We start from the raw sequence: 14,334 nt of genomic DNA, 5'->3' as shown, positions 1-14,334 counted from the left end.
TCACAACTACTGAGCCCACGTGCCACAACTACTGAAGCCCATACGCCTAGAGCCCGAGCTCTGCAACAAGAGAAGCCACCGCAATGAGAAGCCCGCGCACTGCAACGAAGAGTAGCCCCCATTCACCGCAACTAGAGAAAGCCCGCGCGCAGCAGCGAAGACCCAATGCAGCCAAAAATAAATAAACAAACAAACAAATAAATTTATTTATTTATTTATTTATTACCAAAAAAAGAGAAAGAAAATAGATCAGTGGTTGTAAGGGTTTGGGATAGGGAGAGGGGGTGACTACAGAGGGGCAAGAGGGAACTTTTGGGGTGATGGATTTGCTCTGTAGCCTGACTGTGGTAAAATCGATATATGTATTGAAACTCATAGAACTGCATAGCAGTAATAGTCAATTTTACTGTATGTAAATGTAAAAAATAAAAAAGTATTAAAAAAAGAGAGAAACCCACATCTTAATTTGTAACTGGTATCACGTGCTTGTGTGCTTAGTTGGCTTTTACCAAATTCTAGAATTTACCAAGAAAAAGGCACGTTTGTTCAATGGTGCTCTCACATCTTTAAAAAACCAGATCATTTACACACAAGGCACAGCTACCTCTTGACAAACATCCGAGGCACTGGAGTGGAAAATAATTGACATTTTAATATATACCCTTTTTTTTACCATTTTAATTTTTTTAAGCTTGTGCATGTTTTATATACTCTAAATGCAAATAAGCCTCTATATCGAATTACCAATTTATAGGAAATACAGATATTACCAGGATGCAAAATCCAGCATTTGGGAAACTCTACAGGACATTCTGTTTTCTTTAACAAATAAATTGCAGGGAAGATGGGGTGAAGGTGAGGAGGGGAGACGTAAAGCCAAAGGAACGGGGGGGGGGGCGCTACAGATTAACAGGATTTAAGAGACATTATCAACAAAGTGAATCTTATTTCGATCCTAATTCAAACTATTACAAAAAACTATGACACTCGAGGCAACTGGGAATTTGAACACCACAGTAATTTGGGTGGAGGGAGATAATAGTCTTGTAGTTCTGTTTGGAAAAAAAAAAAAAAACAGCTGTTGTCTTTTCTTAAATTAAACATTCAATGTTGAGGTAACTGTAGATTCACACGCAGTTGTAAGAAATAACACAGAGAGATCTCACGTGTGCTCTACCCAGTTTCCCACTGTGGTAACACCTTGTGAAACTGCAGTGCAAATATCATTACCAGGATATTGACACCGATACCTTTTTATTCAGATTTCCCTGGTGTGTATGTGTGTGAGTCCTTTATCTTTTAATGATACACACCAAACTATAAAAAAAAAAAAGTGGTATCACTTACCCATAGGCACTGGTTTTCATTTTAAATACATTTCTACATCTGATGTCTTAATATGAAATAGGTTTGACTTTATTTTTATTATGTGGCAGAGGGCACACAAAAGAGAGGGCTGACATGTATGTAAGTTGGGAAGCATAATAAAATAGACACCTGTGAGCTCATCACTCAAGGACACGGTCATTGAATTATACTGCGCGTGTAACTTAGAATCGCAGGGAAAAAACAATAAAACTATTAAAATAATTGCTCTTCTCTTCCTCCCTGGGTCTCTGGGACTGCCGTACTGTAAGGCTGACCATGCTGAGCTGTGGGCGTGACTTCTGGAGTCTGAGGAATCCAGCTCAAGTCCCAGCACCCCCATCCCCATGGGGCCCACTGGGGGCCTCTCTGAGCTGCAGCCTCCTCCTCTCTTTGTGACATGGACACCCAGAAGAACCAGCTAGAATGTCAGACTATTATGGCAGTGCCCCCAGTGGGTCTCCTAGCTCCCACTCTTCCCCCTACAACCCAGCCCCTGATTGAAGGCCTCCAATAACTTCCCTTAGACCTTATCATAAAGTCCACACTCCTCACATCCTGCCTAAATCTTGCCCGATCTGGCCTCGGAGCTCCTCTCCAGCTGCATCGCATCCCACTCTCCCTCTGGCTCACCAGGATCTCACCTCATGGCTGGCTCTTCGTGTTCCTCTAACTTGCCAAGCTCAGTCCTACCTCAGGGCCTTTGCACACCTCTGCCCGGAATACCTCTCTCCCAAGCTCTCCTCACAGCCGGCTCCTTCTCAACGCTCGGGTCTCATGTGAAATGTCACCTCCGTAGAGAGGCCTTTCCTTGACCAGTCTTTCTAAAACAGCTTTCCCGGTCATGCTCTAGCACATTCTTTTACTTTATTCATAGCTTTCATCAGGATCAGAAAATTTTCCCATGTAATGATTAGTTTTCTGGGCTCTTCATTAGAATGTGAGCTCCACAAACACTGGGTTCCAGTGTGTCTTATTCACTGCAGCATGCCCAGTGCCTAAGGCAGTTATTGGCACCCAGGAGACAGTGAATAAATATTTTGGAGAAATATCTGAAGTCACATGTCCAATGAATGATGAACCAGGGCTAGAGCTCAGATCTCAGCCTGGGGTGCCCAGTCATGGCCCCCTCCCTTCCTTCCGTACCCATTCTTCCCCTGCTCCAAACCTCACAGAGCACCCTCTGCCCGAGGAAAATAAAGTACACACACAGTTAAACTTTTGTCGGGGAGGAATCAGCTAATAATGACCACTGAGCAGCCTTAAAGGAAGAGAAACTGCAAAGATATAGATTAAAAGAGAAGTGTAGGGCTTCCCTGGTGGCGCAGTGGTTGGGAGTCTGCCTGCCGATGCAGGAGACGCGGGTTCGTGCCCTGGTCCGGGAGGATCCCACGTGCCGCGGAGCGACTGGGCCCGTGAGCCATGGCCGCTGCGCCTGCGCGTCCGGAGCCTGTGCTCCGCAGCGGGAGAGGCCACAACAGTGAGAGGCCCGCATAACGCAAAAAAAAAAAAAAAAAAAAAAAGAGAAGTGTAGGTGGGGTCGGGGGAGGGATAAATTAGGAGGCTGGGATTAACATATACACACTAATATGTATAAAATAGTTAACCCACGAGGACCTACTGCACAGCACAGGGAACTATGCTCAATATTATATAATAACCTATAAGGGAAAAGAATCTGAAAAAGAATATATGTAGCTGAATTGCTGTGCTGTACACCTGAAATTTACACGATATTGTAAATCAACTACACTTCAATTAAAAAAGAGAGAAGTAGGGACTTCCCTGGTGGTCCAGTGGTTAAGACTCTGCGCTCCCAATGCAGGGGGCCCGGGTTCGGTTCCTGGTCAGGGAACTAGAGCCCACATACCGCAACTAAAAGAGCCCACATGCCACAACTAAAGATCCCATGTGCCGCAACTAAAAGAGCCCACATGCCACAACTAAAGATCCCATGTGCCGCAACTAAGACCCAGCACAGCCAAATAAATAAATAAATATTTTTTAAAAAGAGGTGTGTATCCTCAGGACTTAACTATGTAAAGCTGGGGGTGGCCTGGATGATATTTAATGGAAAGCAGAATTCTAAGAAGCTTGAACAATCGCTGTCAGAACGCCTCCTTCATTCTTCTATTCGTTCATCACTCACTCATTCAGTCAGCAACCAGGTACGCGGTGCCTGTATTTGTGCAGGTCTTGGGGATATGCTGTGCCACCCCCTTGTTCCTCTTCAGGGGAGCTCTGTAATCTATTTCCTGTCCTTTGGGGCTGCTGACCACACCAGTATGGGGCAGAGCCCTCAGGGGTCAAGCCTGCACCAGACAGGAAATGGAAACAGGCAGAATCCAGGTCATTCTGGCAAAAGGCGGCAACATCTCAGTTGTCTCATTTCAGGATGATGTGAATTTCTCAGGAAATAAACCTTGCCCTTTTAAGCACCCAAACTTGCCTCTGAGGTTTTCTCGATGAATCTCATGGGAGTTGACTGCACGGGTAACACAGTGAAGACTTCAGGGGCTGCTGGTAGGTGAAGGAAGCCTCCACCCTACGCTGAAAGGCTCCTACTTTCTCAGGTATGAATCCCGTTTCAGCAGTGGGGACCGCACCTCGCACAAAGTGGGTGGACGGGGCTGCCGTCTGCCCCACCGCCTCACTGGCCCTCCCAGCCAGGAAGGGCGAGGCTCTGTAATCCATCCAACAGGGCGCTTGCTGTCATCTGTCTGTTCTGAGGGGGGTGCCTCTCTGAAACTGGGACAAAGGCTCCTCCGTGTTGGTGGCTGCCCTGTTGCTGTCTCTGCTCTTTCACCAGACCGCCAATTTGCTGGAGGCTGGGAAGCCACACAAACACGTGGCATTGTCTTGTATGTAAAATATGGAGACAGAGCCCGAGAAACTGATCTATGAAAAGAGCACGGACCTCCCATGCTCTTGGAACATCTATCTGGGCTGCTCCGAGGCCCTCTGGCTCTCTTCCTAGCTCCTGGCAGTGTTTCGAGGGACTGCGATTGCTGAGTAAATCAGACAGCACCTATGGAGCACTGTTCACGTGGCAGAAATTGTGCCAGGCCTGAACGTTTAGAGGTAAATAAGTGAGACACAGTCCTTGCCCTTAGGAGCTGGGGGTCTACCGGCCCGTGACTTCTCACTGACCGCAGCGTGGCCCGACTCGCCACATTCTCGGCCCACCGTTGGCACACAGGTCCCCAGGCCCACGGCAAGCTTGATGACACGCATATTACACGGAAACCGAGGGGAGTTACCAGTGAGCCATTAATAAATAATCAACTGCCTTTGCTGATCAAGCTCGCTTTAATTATTTTTACAAAAACTCGCGTGTCCTCCAAGTGTCGTGAAGCCTGAACGATGAGATGCACGCCCAAGGTGTGTTTTAGGAACTCAAGGCTGTGTCCAGTCTGAGTTTGAGCCCATTAAGACTGGTTGAGACCACAGACCCTCCACCTGGGCAGAGGCGCAAGTGTCCACCTGGTGACCATTTGGCGTCAGGGGCCCAATACCTCCACCCTCAGAACGTGCTAATGGCACCATTTTCTGAGCACGCGTCCCACGAAGAAGCCTGTAGCTTAGTTGCACCTGCACGGAACGATGATTACCTCACCTTTCCTTATCCCCATCGCCTTTCCCCAGGCTCCCCACGCCTCATCTTTATCTCATAGGTACCCCTCGCCCCCTCGCCTTCAGGAAGGCGGATCTGAGGTTTGTTCTCCCGTCTCCTCGATTGGCTGCCTCGTGAATAAACCCCTTCTCTGCTGCAAACCTCAGCATCTCAGCATTGGGCTCACTGCGACTCGGGCAGACCAAACGTGTTCGTTCGGTAGCATTCGCACGGGGAACCAGAGACTTGCTCTGCCTGGTATATTGTTAGAATTCACTGCCCACGCTAAAAACTCTGCCCATGGCAAATGTCTGAAAGGTACACATGCCATACGGTGAAAAAGCAAGCCTCCTCCTTCCCTGGAAGCAGCCACGGTTCTAGAAAATTTGACTCTGTAGCCCACACTTAAAAGTCAGATTTCACATAAAAATCAAGATTCTCAGCTTTTACTTAGAAGGAATAACTGGAAGATCTGGAAACAATGGGCCCGTGATTCCACGTGGCAACAAGCAGCGGGCTTGGACTGCAGCTGCCCCCCTGGAAGGGCCACGCACCCGCCCCTCCTACCGCGTCCACCACTGTCAGCTGGTCTGTGGCATCGTTCATGCTTCCTGCTGGGCTCTTGGAGGCAGACAAGCCGGCAACCCACAAGCTATATAGATCTTTCTCGATTTATGACGGGGTTACATCCCAGTAAACCCATTGTACGTTGAAAATATCGTAAGTCGAAAATGCATCGAACACACCTACCCTTACAGAACACCACAGCTTGGCCCTGCCTTCCTTAAAGCTGCTCAGAACTCTTCCATTAGCCTCCAGTTGGGCAAAATCTTCTGACGCAAAGCCTACTTGATAATAAAGGGTTGACTGTCTCACGTAATGGATTGAATACTCTACTGAAAGTGACAAACGGGATGGTCGTGTGGGTGCAGAACGGCTGTAAGCCTTGTGATCATGGGGCGGACTAGGAGCTGGCTAGGGGCTGCCCTGCCCAGCGTATCGTACCCCGTATCGCTAGCCTGCGAAAAGATCAAAATTGGAAGTACGGTTTCTACCGAATGCACGCTGCCTTCCCACCATCGTAAAGTCGAAAAGTCTTAAGTCAAACCATTGTAAGCTGGGGACTGTCTGCTGAGGCCCAGGTCCCAGTTCTCGGAGAGAAGAGTTAATTACAGACACGCCTGATGTGAGCTGGGCATCGCAGTTGCCCCGAGGGGCCATGTGACAAGCATTTACGGTACACTTCTCTACTTCTCCGTAGCCCCCGATGCACTGCATCGTGAAAGGCAAGCACTTGTACGAAGAAGACAAGACAGGGTCCCTGTCCCCAAGCCGCCCTCAGGCTAGGGAACGGAATCAAGTCTCTTCAGCATGGTTGCTATGGCAAGTGGCCCAGGAAACAGAGATGCTGCTGAGAATGCTGGTGAAGAGGCGGCGGTCCCGGGGGAAGGGGGTCCCAGACACAGTGGTGAGGGCGCTGCTCTGCCGCTTGGGCGGGGCATCGGTCTCCGGCTCCATCTCGGATGACCGACTGTGGCTTTTGTGCTGCTAACCAGGCAAACGGCACGTCCGAGCTCAGCTCACAGGCCCCTGCCCTCTCCCAGTTCCCCCAGTCATAGCAAGAATGCGACATCGCAGGATAGAAACGCACCGGCCTCTGCCACCAGTTGGGAAGATTCCCAGCAGCTGACAAGCAGCACGGAAAGCGGCCACGGGGCGAATCCTAGCCACCTGGGAGCAGCCCCACGGTCACGGCGCCGCGGCCTCTCATACGTCCCCCACCCCCACCCCCGGCCAGTGCTATTCATTCCTTGTCTCATTTGCTCAATAGTGATGGAGACTTATCTGCCCTACAGACTCGAGGTAAGAGAACCAGGTCTTCAGCTGAAGATCGTACGAGTGGATGGATTCATTCATTCACGCCACGAATATGTTTTGAGCCCCTTCTAAGTGTGAGACACTGTTCCAGTTCCCAGGGATGTGGCAATGAGTTAAAGTAGACAAAAACCCCTGCTCTCAGAAAGGTTGCACTGCTGAGGGTGGGCAGTGAGGGTGGGAGGGGGGTAAGGCAATACATGCCATAATTCAGTTGCGTGTGAGATGCTGAGAAGTGCTGTAGGAACACGGCTGAGAAGGGGATCGTGAGATTCCAGCGTTGGGGGCGCGATTTTAAAAGGTCTCCCCAAGGAGGTGACCTCTGAGTTGAAGCCTGCGGGAGGAAAGGAGCAAGCCAGGCAATGTCTGCAGGAAACTCGTTCCATACGAAGGGAACAGCCACCCAAGCGCTGAGGAGGGAGGCGCCCGAGGTTTTTCAAGGGACAGTGCAGCTGGGATGCAGTCAGCCAGGGGACAGTGGGAGGGTGCTGGCAGACAGTTCTCCACGGGTTTGTGCCTGTCTGCTGAGCTTTTCGTTCCAGATCATTTCTTCAAGGAGCTTTGTATCGTGAACAGCCTTGGAACAGACAGCGAGTATCTCCTCCAGGGCCGAGGGTGGATTTCCTTGCCGACCAGTATGATAGAGACAATGTCTCCTTCCAGGGCAAAGATGGCAGGTTTGCTCGCAGCCCACCGTGAACACTGGGGGTTTCCTTAGCTCAGGGCTCCTCAGCCGTGACGCACAGCATCCTCTTGGGGCCACCTCCCCGCTCTCCCAGGGGGCTTGGGGGCAGGACGCTCACGCTGCCTGTTGCACCGTGAGTGATACACACCTGGGTCTCTGACTCTAGGATCTCGTGTTTTCTGCCAGCATCCCTAAAACGGTGGCACGCTAACCTATTAGTCCCGAGGAGGGTAAAATCTTTGTCCCTTTCCAGCAGAGGGGCGAGACCAGAAACCCAGAACCAACGAGTGAATGAATGAATTGGGATGCAGAGGACATGCCTCCTTAAACACAGAACGCTAGCAACGAACGGTCCTCAGGGCGGGTGAAACACACGGCTGTTCACCGCCTTGGGGTAAAATAGGCCACAGGACCAGCCACAGAGCCACAGAGGCGGCTCTGTGACACGCAGCAGGAAGAAGCAGATGGGACCCTGTTCGCAGCTGCTGCTGTCCATTCTCTCTGTGCAAGAGATGGCGGGAAAGCCTTCCCGGCTGGAGGAAGGGCCGCAGAGAGCAGGACTGAGGGGGCCTGGCTCCGGGTCAGTGTTTGGCCGTGAAGATCCCAGCTTCGGAGGATCCCCTGCCTGCCCCAGACTCTTCAGACAGAAGAAGCCACCCCTTGGGAAGAAAGGCACGGAGTCTCCCGGGACCACAGCCCTGCCTCCCTCCTGTCCTGCGCCCACCGCCCTGGCACACACAGAAGGGACCCCCTACCGCCGAACCACTCCCCTCTCCTCCCACCCGCGTTGCAGGCCGCCCGCCCCCAGGCTATCGGGGCAGATGCCATTTCCAGGACTCTGAGTTTTTCTCTCGGTAGAGACAGACTTGCCAGATGACGACACACCCAGTTCTTTGGTTCAGAGCCTGTGATGAGTGGGGGGTGGAAATGCAGAGCTTGGGGTTCCGAGGGGGGGCCCCTGTCGACCCTCATCCCACGAGGCCCGCTGGGCTTTCCAGATTCCCAAAAGCCCTGCTCCCCCGCTGTCCCCTGAGGACCGGGCAGGCCCACTTCCTCACGGAGTCTGCCTCCGGATGGGAAGGAAACACCTGGATGCGAGAGGGCTGGTCGAGGGGGGAGGAGGAGAGCATTGTTCCTGGTAGGGGGGCGGGGGGAGCTTGGGAGGAATGTGACAGGGCCTGGATGCAGACCAGGAAGCCACGAGGCAGCCTGGCATTCACATCGAGGCGGTAACACAGGAAAGTGGCAGAGTGGCCGGGCAGGTTAGCATTTGGTGCTGGACTGCCCGGGTTCCAGGCCTCTCTGTTGCTATGGCAACACGTTGCTTGGAGCCCTTGTGCCTCAGTTTCCCTCTCTTTAAAGGAGACCTAATATTAGCACCTACCTCACAAGATTACTGTGAGGACTCAATGAGATGATGTTCAAAAGCCGCTTACTTAGAGCTAAATAAAGAAACGGGAGAGGCCCACGCTGCTAAGTCCGCCGCAAACCCCACGCGTTAGCAGCCCAACGGAATCTCTAGCTGTTCTTTCTCGCTGTTCACACCCACTCTCCTACTCTGGGTTTGCGCACTTTGCCCCCCTCACCGGGCCGCCCGCCGCTCCATCTCTGCACACGAGCCCTCCGTCTCCCTCAAGACCCAGGTGCTACTTTGCGCGGAGCCCTCCCTGATGCCACACCTGCGGGGCTCTCTCCACCTGCGCGCACACCGCGCCTCCAGCGGCCCCGGCGCCGGTTACTGTCTGTGTTAGCCACTCACGGCCGTGTCTCAACCCCACACCAGCCGGGCACTTCTCAAGGACGGAGACACGGCTCTGGTTGGACTCTGGCGCCGGCTGCACACGTAGAAGATGCTCGATCCGTGTGTGTGTGTGTGTGTGTGTGTGTGTGTGTGTGTGGAGAATGGCCAAGGCTCGAGACAGAGATGGACAGGTGATGTCCCAGGAGGGGCACAGATGGGGACCCAGCCTTGCTTACCCCCTCTGCAGTCTTTGGCAAGTCAGTTGCCTCAGTCTCCTGACCTATAAACCGGCATTAGAAACATGCCCAGCCTTCCTCCAATCGCCCGTGAGAATCCAATGGGCTAATGAATATTCTATAGCATCAGGCGTGAATAATTAGTCCTGTTATTACTGGCATTTACAGGATTCGGAGAGGAAAGGAGAGGTCTTCTCACAGGGTCCTGCGTCCTTTCTTCTTGTGAAAATGGATTGAATAATCTTAAAAAAAAATTTGTTTTTGGCCGCACCTCGAGGCATGTGGGATCTTAGTTCCCTCACCAGGGATCGAACCCGTGCCCCTTGCATCAGAAGTGCGGAGTCCTAACCACTGGACCGCCCGGGTTGGATAATCTTAACTTGGCAGAATGGGCATAGTAGCCACCACATCTGGGCAACCCGTCTCAGAACGGCTGGGCGTGTATTCACAAGCGCCAGGGGTGTCTTGCCCCTCACGGGCTCCCCTTCCAGCGTCCCTCCTCCTGGACCCTTCATCTGCTCTGCTCAGATCGGCCTCTCCCGGCTCCCTCCCTGGAGACCCTACCCCCAGCCAGCGCCTACCTTGGCTCAGCTGCAGCTCAGCTGTCCCCAGTCCTGCCCAGGGAGGCCTCCGGCCCGGGACCACCTGATGTCTTAGACGAGCCCTGACCGGTGTCTGCAGCCTCCAGACCTGCAGAGAAAAGCCCAGTGTCGCACAGGCCTGGCTCTGTCCCCTCCTCTTCCTTCCCCTTCCCCATGGCCCTCAAAGCTCCTCCCAGAGCACATCCTGCTGCGAGGTTGCTTTCTAGAGAAGTGTCTGTGGTCATCCACTGGCCACCGGAGGTTCTTTATTCTGATTGGGTGGGAGGGTGGCACCTCCGTGGGCCCCCCGCTGGCGCTGCCTGGGCAGTGATGCAGGGAGCCGTGACTTCTTTCTCGAGCTCCAGACACACCAAGAACCCCCCGCCCCACCCCACCGACACCGTCAGCCAGATGGCCCCAAGTTCCTCCGACTCAACAGGTGCGAAGCCAGTTCCTCGTTTCACCCTCTAAACCCACCTCTCTGCTGCTCATCTCAGAATCCGAAACCTGGGTGTCATTCTTCACACCTCCCCCTCCCTCACCTGTTACACCTAAACAGCACCAAGTCTTGTCACTGTCTCATGAATTGTCCCACTTTTTTTTTCCCATCCCCCATGGCTGTCATGAGGTCACCATTGTTTTTCTCCTAAATTATGACAACTGCCTGATGTCTCCCTGCCTCGGCCTCACGGCCAAAGGTCTCTTTCTGATAGTGAAACACAAATCTGATCGCGTTACACCTTGTTACAACCTTCAACAGCTCCCTATTACCTTCAAGAGAATGGCCCAAATTCCTTAGCATGACTTGCAAGGCCCTTCTCAAGAAGGGCCAACCTCAGGCTTTACCCCCTTGCTCTGACGCCTTCCAGAACGACTGCAGTTCCTTAATGATCCAGGCCGTCTCCCACCTCCAGGCCTTCACATGTGCAGTGAAGTTGGGATTCTCTTCCCAACCCTTCTCCTGGCTCACTCCTAATCATCCTTCCTTCCGTACAGAAGAGGGCAAAACAGGTCAGGAGGGAAAGTGGAGTACCATGGAAGCTGGGGGTGGGACAGTGTCAAGGACTTGATGGTCAACGGTGTCCAAGACTGCAGAGAAGACGTGGACAAAGAGCACCGAAAAGCATCTGCTGACCTTGATGATTAGGAGAGGGCAGTGCTGGGGAGCAGATCGCCTCCAAGGTGACATGTTTGCTAGTTTGTCGTATTCTTTCTTTTTCTCATATTTTGAAGACAAGCAATATTGGGAGGAATCGCCAACACATTTCTAGACCTTTGAAAAACTCACACACTCTATGCTGTCATCCAATTTGGCCTAATGCCTAAAGGGCTCTGGAGAGAGGCAGACTGCAGACTGCATGAATGCCTGGATCCAGCTGTGCCTGAAACCCTGATGCCTAGATCTTCTCTTAATTGTTCAACTATGTGATCCAATAAATGCCCCCTCCTTTTCGATGAAGACTGTTTGCACTGGGTTTCTGTCACTTGGGTTTCTCCTTTGCAACCAAAGGAGAAGCCGCTGACCTTTCTCTGCAAGGGCCGAGTGGGCTCTGTTCCATCCCTTCCTTTTGTAGAAAAGGCCATTTGAAAAAAAGAAAAAAGTCCAGAAATTTGAATCATTTGCTCTAGAGCTCAGCTTCCCTCTCATAGCTGCTTCTTTTCCGTCCCACTCACGTGACTGAACTCACATTTTATCTTGCATCTTTGTATTCTTAGGTCACATGTCTGCCCCATCCCTCCCCCTGTAAGTTCTGAGAAAGCAGAGGCTGGGCCTTATTCATTATTCTATCTATCACAGGATAAGAGAATGTTAAGAGACAGTCACAGTCTGCCTCCGTAAATAAAACAAAGAGATGACTGGATGAACGAATGAATGAGGGAATGAATGAGTGAAGTGAATAAGTCCAGGACAGGATAAAGGACCAAGAAGTCAGCCCTTGCAGGTTCAGGACTCAGCAGCAGCAGCAGTGTGGACATCACAGGCAGCCCCTTCTCCTTATCAGCTTTGGCCTGACTGAGTCGGAAATCACAAGTTGGTGTCAGCCTCTTGTGGCTGCTCTGCTCCTCTTATCATCGGCTGATGTCTCTGCAACGACCGTGGGTGTGGTAGCCACGGAAGGGGCTGCTTGGTGACCGTGGACAGCCTGGGAGCTGTCCCCTGCAAGGAGGAGCTGAGGCGTCCTCATTTGGAGGGCACGCAGCTGATAGCCAGCCAGGAGACAAAGAGAGAGTGAAGGACGTAGACAGAGGTAGGACCAAGACCCCATACCTGCCCCCAGCGCACCACACCTACCATCACCAAGGGGGTGGCATCGCCCCTCTGATTGTTCCCAGTGACGCCGTGTCCCTCCAGATGCTCTTCTTAGGGTTTGTTTAAAACCTAAGACGGCTTTTCAGGCCGTCTGTTGCCAAGTTTCCCATCTGCACCGATCTCTCAGGAACAGCCCTTTCCCCCAGCAAGACCAACACGATCCATAAAAGCATCAGACTCGAGAGGGTGAGGGTTCCCTGCACTTACTGCTCTGGTTCCTAGATCACCTGGTTAGCTAATGGTTGAAAAGCCATTCTGGGGTGATCAATGCCCAAGATACAGAAGCAGAGGCTCAACATCTATGGCCCCTTTGGGCACAGCTGTGATAGCCTCCCAGGTTCCTCTATCCCAGCCTGGGCGTTTGGAACTCTGTTCACTAATTCACCTTGGAGCTGCCAAGTTACTTATCTTTCCTGCAGACAATCCACCGCTTCTGTTCCATCCTCACTCCTCTTTCTAGTCCCCTTTATTCAGAAAGACATGTCTTACTTATTTCCCTGTCTATTACTAAGCAGCTGAGAGGTTTAAACAAATGAAACTTTAAATTTTTAAACAAATTAAAACAAACTAAATCCTCTTGTTACTGTGGTGGTAGGGAGTGAGTGCTGGCTCAGGGCACTCTAGAGGGCCAGGGTATTGGAGTCAGGGAAGAATTATTTGTTTTGGATACAGGAAACCCAGGGCCACCTGTGCATTGCTCTAGCCCCATATTCTGCGGGGGTCCCCCTCTGGGATCATTCAGCAGCCGATGCAGAATTCATCATCTCTTTGAGTTTTCCAAGTTCACTCTCAGAAAATCCTAATAAGCAATGTAGATTTTACTGACGATTACATTAGGAGGATGGAAAAGAAGTGGCTATTACTCATCTTTTAACAAGCTATTTAAAAATCTTCCGTGGATACTTCTGTTGTCCGGACGCCCTCCTCCAGGCCATGCCGTTGGACTTGGTAGAGTTTTTTTTTTTTTCCTTTCTCTTTTCTCCCCGTGACCCCAACTCACTAACTCCTGGCTCCTCCCACCCAGATTTTTTCACAAACATAGCCAAGTCCTCTTGAAGTGCATTCAGACCACCTCAACTCCATTCTAATCCTTGCCTCCCAGTTTTTATACCCCAAACTCATTAACAACAACCAAAAAACAAATGGTTTTCTGGTTGGTAGGACCCACCCTTAGAAAGCAGTGAGAGGTAATAAACCAGAAAATAGCTGTTATAGAAACACATTTTACTTTATCTATACAATCACTTCAAGAGTTAGGACCATTATGCAGATGGGTAAACTTGAGTTTAAAGGCTCGTATAACTGGCAGATGATGGGACTTAAACCAGGAAACACCTAGTCCAGAGAGTTCATTGTTGGACCACAGGCAGGACCCGCAGGCAGGCTGAGCCAGCCTGAAGCCTGGCCTGTGTTCCTTGGCTCTCAACTCTATTGCAGGAAGACCAAGGCAGTGGCAAGTCTGGCACTCACCTGGTGGGCACCCCTGCTTCTAGTGAATTCCCTCCAGGGCAGCAGAACAACATCACGCCCTAAACCAGCGTTTCGCAAAGCATGGTTCCTGGACTGGCAGCATCAGTATCTCCTGGGACCTTGTTAGCAACTAGTAATGTCTGGCGAGGAACAGTACTCGAATCGGGGATTTTCCACCCTTGACTTCCAGCAGTGTGGTTTATTTATTTACTTTTTTGCGGTACGCGGGTCTCTCACTGTCGCGGCCTCTCCCGTTGCGGAGCACGGGCTCCGGACGCGCAGGCGCAGCGGCCACGACTCACAGGCCCAGCCGCTCCGCGGTACGTGGGACCTTCCCGGACCGGGGCACGAACCCGCGTCCCCTGCATCGGCCGGCGGGCTCCCAACCACCGCGCCACCAGGGAAACCCAGCAGTGTGGTTTTGTTGGTTGTGTGAGCACACAGAGTTAGGGGTAAT

The 14,334-nt window shown here is 51.7% G+C and overlaps 1 protein-coding gene across 5 annotated transcripts in view; it reads right to left on the bottom strand.

Moving 5' to 3' along the window:
* Positions 1–10,329, bottom strand: part of PIK3R6 (phosphoinositide-3-kinase regulatory subunit 6) — a 42,239-nt gene extending 31,910 nt beyond the window's left edge. For 4 of the 5 annotated variants that reach the window (XM_067021063.1, XM_067021059.1, XM_067021060.1 and 1 more), the window contains exon 1: positions 10,097–10,237. The gene's annotated coding sequence lies outside the window, so the exon portion shown is untranslated. Of the gene's footprint in view, positions 1–10,096 lie in introns of all 5 variants that reach the window. The other variant, XM_067021061.1, reaches the window with a different exon arrangement.
* Between the last annotated feature and the right edge of the window lie 4,005 nt (positions 10,330–14,334).

Source organism: Kogia breviceps, chromosome 19 (assembly GCF_026419965.1).
Source record: "Kogia breviceps isolate mKogBre1 chromosome 19, mKogBre1 haplotype 1, whole genome shotgun sequence".
Lineage (NCBI taxonomy): Eukaryota > Metazoa > Chordata > Mammalia > Artiodactyla > Physeteridae > Kogia > Kogia breviceps.
Note: the sequence above shows the minus strand (reverse complement) of the source record. Positions and strands in the feature narration are given on the sequence as shown.